Consider the following 6,985-nt stretch of genomic DNA (forward strand, 5'->3'; position numbering starts at 1 on the left):
CTATTCAACTCCTGGTTGTATAATATTTATTTGAACATCATTCTTTTAATATTCCTTGAAGTGAAATCTTTAATGATATTCTCGTAATCAATCTTCTCCCCATGATGACTCAAATCTGTTTTGTTGAAAAAACAAGATACAAAAGATGAATACAATAAAATTAAAGTGATAGGGAAGCTGTCGGCAAATATCAATTAGGGATTATGCGTCAATGTTTATCAATTAGACGAACCATCTAACTCACCTAGTCTCGTGTCCTGTCCGTATGAATTGCTATACTATGATCTTTAATCAAGGGGGCAAGAACTGATCTCCAACGAAGTAACCGTCCCTGCCAAAAGTTAATTAGGATCCGAAGTTAATCAGGAGGGCGAGCTAGATGCAGCCGGCAGGAGTAGGTAAACAACTTAAACTAGGGCCTGTACCATGCAAGTATTGATGAATTCTCTAACTCTTGCCTATATCAAATCAAGACGGGGAACCCTCCACAACCGATCCTACACATGCTGACACATGACTAGCGAGGGTAGAGGAACATGTTTTGTTGATCTACCTGTTTTGGCGATGGCGAGAGGAACATCTTCATCAGAGTTCAGACGAAGTTAATCGGAACTCAGAAGGCTCGTTGGCTCGCCTGTCGTCGTGTCACCCGCCGCCTCCTCTGGATGCGATGCGATCAATTTTGATTTGGTCTGGATGCGCCCTCTCGTCTGCCAATTTCCTCTGGATGGGATCGATCCCCTTCTGTTTTTTGTTTTGAGGGGGATCTTGTTCTGTTTCTGATCTTTTTTTTTTTCTTTTTGAGGGAACCGCTGTTTCTGATCGAGGAATCGCATCGAGCAGCGGCCTCACGTGGAGTCGCGCGGAAGCGCCAGGCGCTAGCGGCCCAGTGCCAAGAGTGGCCCAGCACCCAGGAGAAAATATACATAGGCCTATATAAAATTTTTGGGGCCCCTAACAATTATGGGCCCTGTGCGGGCCGCACACTCTGTACACCTATGGGCCCGCCCCTGGCACACATGCATCGATGAGAAGCCCAGGTGCTTGCTGGTACAGCAGCTCAAGCACAAGGTCCGACAAATCTACCACGGCCACACCTTCCCCGTAAACAAGGGCACAACACGCGGGTCCGTGCTTCCTCACACGCGGGATCGTGCGGGCGGCCGCGAACGCCCGGCTGGTGCGCGCGCGCAGGTGGTGTACGTGCCGCCGGAGTGCCCTGCTTGTTATCGTCAGATCGGGTGGCCGGCCGCGAGCGACGGCGAGCAGGTCGCCAATGGCTGGGAACGGGAGGGAGGGGCCAGAGCTCGGGAAGAAAGGGAGAAGGAGAGCTTTACATCGGCAATGACGAGGAGATGTGGCGTCGCACCAGAGGAGAGAGCAGCGGGGAAAACGGAGGGCAATGCGAGCTGAGACGACCGGAAGAAGAGACCTAGCTCGCGACTCTGCACGCGCGGGTGCAGGCGCGGGCCTGGCTCGCGGAAACGTCCGATCCCTGCGTTTCCGCTCAGCCTAACGGAACAGTTGGTGAATAGTTCGCCGGTTATTTTTTACTGGTTTTATTTCGTCTCATCATTTTCATTGGTTTTATTTTGCTGGTTTTATTTCGTCTCCCTCCCACCTGCCTTTTCGCTTCACCACCCACATAAACCCATCAGATTAGTTACCATATAAAAACAAATCGCGATCAATCAAGTATGGATGGGATATTTCCTTATATTGATGTGATTTTCCAATCAAGTATTGATGAGATATCTCCTTATATTGATGTGATTTTTCCTTTCTTATCATCAATCATCTCTACTTCCTAAAAAAATGCGTAGCTTTCCTTTTCCTGTCAACCGACCGCGTCCCGTCTCCCTAAATCCGCCCTCGTTGCTCTGCCTCCTGCACGAAAAAACCCTCTCGTTTGATATATGTATCGTATTTAGAAAAAAATAAAAGAAATAGATCATGTATTTAGAAATTTGTATTGCGGTTCTACAAAGGAATAAATGACGTCACAATACAATATTCATGTATCGTATTTTATGATCAATGAATCAAAACACGAATATAGTCTATGCGCATAATAGATGTTTGATTACATACCTCCCGCACGATGGAAAAATCCAGCCGCCTGCTTCCCCTCCTCTCGACCGCTCCATACGTCCAGATCGCGGCCCCATCCCCATCCTCCTCTCACGTCACGGCGGCCGATGGACTGCCGCCACCACCCACCTACTCTCTCGCCGCCGCCGTCCTCCCGCTCGCTCGCCGCCGCCGTCGCCACCAATCCTGGCGAAGGCGCCGTTGCTGCGATGTCACCTCCTTTCCCCATCCAAGCCTGACCATGGCAACGGCGCCCTCTCATGTGTCCTGCGGTGAGGTTTGGGGAGGCGCGACCACAATCCAGTAGGGATCTCACCGCGGACCCGTCCGCTGGGATGGGTGTTGCCTCCGTTGCGAATGGGATCGAAGGGAGGGGCTACTTCGTCGTCAAGGTCGGCGAGGCAGCGGCCGATTGGGAGCCCGGTTGTGAACATGGGAGTTCGTCCCCATGGAGGCGACGGCCATGGAGATTGGATGTGAAGCAACCCCACTTGCCGGCGGTGGAAGCTTGCCGTCCATGTGGTCATTTCTTCTCCTGGTATCCCCATTCCTTGCCTCCCATTACAAAAGCGAGCATGAATGAGAGCAGGGGCTGATTTTCATCAATTCATTTCTCATATTTTTAGTTGCTTTTTTGAGATTATACAAGATGCTCCCGATCTGTTTTGTCAAATTACTTGGATCCTTTTATGGAATTGACAGCCATCGTATTTTTCACCTCATGTTATTTCTTAATCCTTGTCCCACTAGGCATCCACTACATGTTTGGTAATGACGTGATGTTGAGGCGGCTAGGAGAAGCTCAGCAGCCAGATCATGTTGGGGAACGTAGTAATTTCAAAAAAATTCCTACGCACACGCAAGATCATGGTGATGATATAGCAACGAGAGGGGAGAGTGTTGTCTACGTACCCTCGTAGACCGAAGCGGAAGCGTTGACGCAACATATAGGAAGTAGTCGTACGTCTTCCCGGTTCAATCGATCCAAGCACCGTTACTCCGGCATCTTCGAGTTCTTGGCACACGTTCAGCTCGATGACGCTCCCCGGGCTCCGATCCAGTAAAGCTTCGGGGAGGAGTTCCGTCAGCACGACGGCGTGGTGACGATCTTGATGTTCAACCGTCGCAGGGCTTCGCCTAAGCACCGCTACAATATGACCGAGGTGTAATATCGTGGAGGGGGGCACCGCACACGGCTAAGGAACGATCACGAAGATCAACTTGTGTGTCTATGGGGTGCCCCCCTCCCCGTATATAAAGGGGGAAGGAGGAGGGGGCCGGCCTAAGGGGAGGCGCGCCCTAGGAGGGGGAAACCTACTCCAAGTAGGTTTGCCCCCTCCCTTTCCTATTCCAAGAAGGAGGGGGAAGGAAGGAGTGGGAGAGGGGGAAGGCAAGGGGGGCGCCGCCCCCCCCTTCCTTGTCCTATTCGGACTCAAGGGGAGGGGGCGCGCCTCTTGCCCTGGCCGGCCCCTCCCTCTCTCCACTAGGGCCCATCAAGGCCCATTACTTCCCGGGGGGGTCCGGTAACCCTCCGGTACTCCGGGTTTTCTCCCAAAACACCCGGAACACTTCCGGTGTCCGAATATAGTCATCCAATATATCAATCTTTATGTCTCGACCATTTCGAGACTCCTCGTCATGTCCGTGATCATATCCGGGACTCCGAACAACCTTCGGTACATCAAAATACATAAACTCATAATATAACTGTCATCGAAACCTTAAGCGTGCGGACCCTACGGTTCGAGAACAATGTAGACATGATCGAGACACGTCTCCGATCAATAACCAATAGCGGGACCTGGATGCCCATATTGGTTCCTACATATTCTACGAAGATCTTTATCGGTCAGACCGCATAACAACATACGTTGTTTCCTTTGTCATCGGTATGTTACTTGCCCGAGATTCGATCGTCGGTATCCAATACCTAGTTCAATCTCGTTACCGGCAAGTCTCTTTACTCGTTCCGTAATACATCATCTCGCAACTAACTCATTAGTTGCATTGCTTGCAAGGCTTAAGTGATGTGTATTACCGAGAGGGCCCAGAGACACCTCTCCGACATTCGGAGTGACAAATCCTAATCTCGAAATACGCCAACCCAACAAGTACCTTTGGAGACACCTGTAGAGCACCTTTATAATCACCCAGTTACGTTGTGACGTTTGGTAGCACACAAAGTGTTCCTCCGGTAAACGGGAGTTGCATAATCTCATAGTCATAGGAACATGTATAAGTCATGAAGAAAGCAATAGCAACATACTAAACGATCGGGTGCTAAGCTAACGGAATGGGTCATGTCAATCAGATCATTCAACTAATGATGTGATCCCGTTAATCAAATAACAACTCTTTGTCCATGGTTAGGAAACATAACCATCTTTGATTAACAGGCTAGTCAAGTAGAGGCATACTAGTGACATTCTGTTTGTCTATGTATTCACACATGTATTATGTTTCTGGTTAATACAATTCTAGCATGAATAATAAACATTTATCATGAAATAAGGAAATAAATAATTACTTTATTATTGCCTCTAGGGCATATTTCCTTCAGTCTCCCACTTGCACTAGAGTCAATAATCTAGATCACATCGCCATGTGATTAACATCAATAGTCCACATCATTATGTGATTAACACGCATAATTGTTGGAAATATGCCCTAGAGGCAATAATAAATTGATTATTATTATATTTCCTTGTTCATGATAATCGTTTATTATCCATGCTAGAATTGTATTGATAGGAAACTCAGATACATGTGTGGATACATAGACAACACCATGTCCCTAGTAAGCCTCTAGTTGACTAGCTCGTTAGTCAATAGATGGTTACGGTTTCCTGACCATGGACATTGGATGTCGTTGATAACGGGATCACATCATTAGGAGAATGATGTGATGGACAAGACCCAATCCTAAGCCTAGCACAAGATCATGTAGTTCGTATGCTAAAGCTTTTCTAATGTCAAGTATCATTTCCTTAGACCATGAGATTGTGTAACTCCCGGATACCGTAGGAGTGCTTTGGGTGTGCCAAACGTCACAACGTAACTGGGTGGCTATAAAGGTACACTACGGGTATCTCTGAAAGTGTCTGTTGGGTTGGCACGAATCGAGATTGGGATTTTGTCACTCCGTGTAAACGGAGAGGTATCTCTGGGCCCACTCGGTAGGACATCATCATAATGTGCACAATGTGACCAAGGGGTTGATCACGGGATGATGTGTTACGGAATGAGTAAAGAGACTTGCCGGTAACGAGATTGAACAAGGTATCGGTATACCGACGATCGAATCTCGGGCAAGTACCATACCGCTAGACAAAGGGAATTGTATACGGGATCGATTGAGTCCTTGACATCGTGGTTCATCCGATGAGATCATCGTGGAACATGTGGGAGCCAACATGGGTATCCAGATCCCGCTGTTGGTTATTGACCGGAGAACATCTCGGTCATGTCTACATGTCTCCCGAACCCGTAGGGTCTACACACTTAAGGTTCGATGACGCTAGGGTTATAAAGGAAGTTTGTATGTGGTTACCGAATGTTGTTCGGAGTCCCGGATGAGATCCCGGACGTCACGAGGAGTTCCGGAATGGTCCGGAGGTAAAGATTTATATATAGGAAGTCCTGTTTCGGCCATCGGGACAAGTTTCGGGGTCATCGATATTGTACCGGGACCACCGGAAGGGTCCCGGGGGCCCACCGGGTGGGGCCACCTGCCCCGGGGGCCACATGGGCTGTAGGGGGTGCGCCTTGGCCTACATGGGCCAAGGGCACCAGCCCCTAGAGGCCCATGCGCCAAGATATAGGAAAAAGGGGAGAGTCCTAAAGGGGGAAGGCACCTCCGAGGTGCCTTGGGGAGGATGGACTCCTCCCCCCCTCTTAGCCGCACCCCTTCCTTGGAGGAAGGGGCAAGGCTGCGCCTCCCCCCTCTCCCCTGCCCCTATATATAGTGGAGGGGAGGGAGGGCATCCATACCTGAGCCCTTGGCGCCTCCCTCCCTCCCGTGACACCTCCTCCTCTCCCGTAGGTGCTTGGCGAAGCCCTGCAGGATTGCCACGCTCCTCCATTACCACCACGCCGTTGTGCTGCTTCTGGATGGAGTCTTCCTCAACCTCTCCCTCTCTCCTTGCCGGATCAAGGCGTGGGAGACATCGTCGAGCTGTACGTGTGTTGAACGCGGAGGTGCCGTCCGTTTGGCACTAGGATCATCGGTGATCTGAATCACGACGAGTACGACTCCATCAACCCCGTTCACTTGAACGCTTCCGCTTAGCGATCTACAAGGGTATGTAGATGCACTCTCCTTCCCCTCGTTGCTAGTCTCTCCATAGATAGATCTTGGTGACACGTAGGAAAATTTTGAATTTCTGCTACGTTCCCCAACAGTGGCATCATGAGCTAGGTCTATTGCGTAGATTCTTTGCACGAGTAGAACACAAAGTAGTTGTGGGCGTCGATATTGTTCAATATGCTTGCCGTTACTAGTCTTATCTTGATTCGGCGGCATCGTGGGATGAAGCGGCCCGGACCAACCTTACACGTACGCTTACGTGAGACCGGTTCCACCGACAAACATGCACTAGTTGCATAAGGTGGCTGGCGGGTGTCTGTCTCTCCCACTTTAGTCGGATCGGATTCGATGAAAAGGGTCCTTATGAAGGGTAAATAGCAATTGACATATCACGTTGTGGTTCATGCGTAGGTAAGAAACGTTCTTGCTAGAAACCCATAGCAGCCACGTAAAACATACAAACAACAATTAGAGGACGTCTAACTTGTTTTTGCAGGGTATGCTATGTGATGTGATATGGCCAAAAAGGATGTGATGAATGATATATGTGATGTATGAGATTGATCATGTTCTTGTGATAGGAATCAC

At 49.3% G+C, this 6,985-nt stretch overlaps 1 long non-coding RNA gene across 1 annotated transcript; it reads right to left on the reverse strand.

Moving 5' to 3' along the window:
* LOC119293211 lies at nt 1-748 on the reverse strand. The gene is made up of 3 exons (XR_005142981.1): nt 554-748; nt 245-331; nt 1-115 (listed from the first exon to the last, which is right to left on the reverse strand). It is a non-coding gene; the product is annotated as an uncharacterized LOC119293211 (long non-coding RNA).
* Nucleotides 749-6,985: the final 6,237 nt, after the last annotated feature.

This window comes from Triticum dicoccoides, chromosome 4B (assembly GCF_002162155.2).
Source record: "Triticum dicoccoides isolate Atlit2015 ecotype Zavitan chromosome 4B, WEW_v2.0, whole genome shotgun sequence".
Classification (NCBI taxonomy): domain Eukaryota; kingdom Viridiplantae; phylum Streptophyta; class Magnoliopsida; order Poales; family Poaceae; genus Triticum; species Triticum dicoccoides.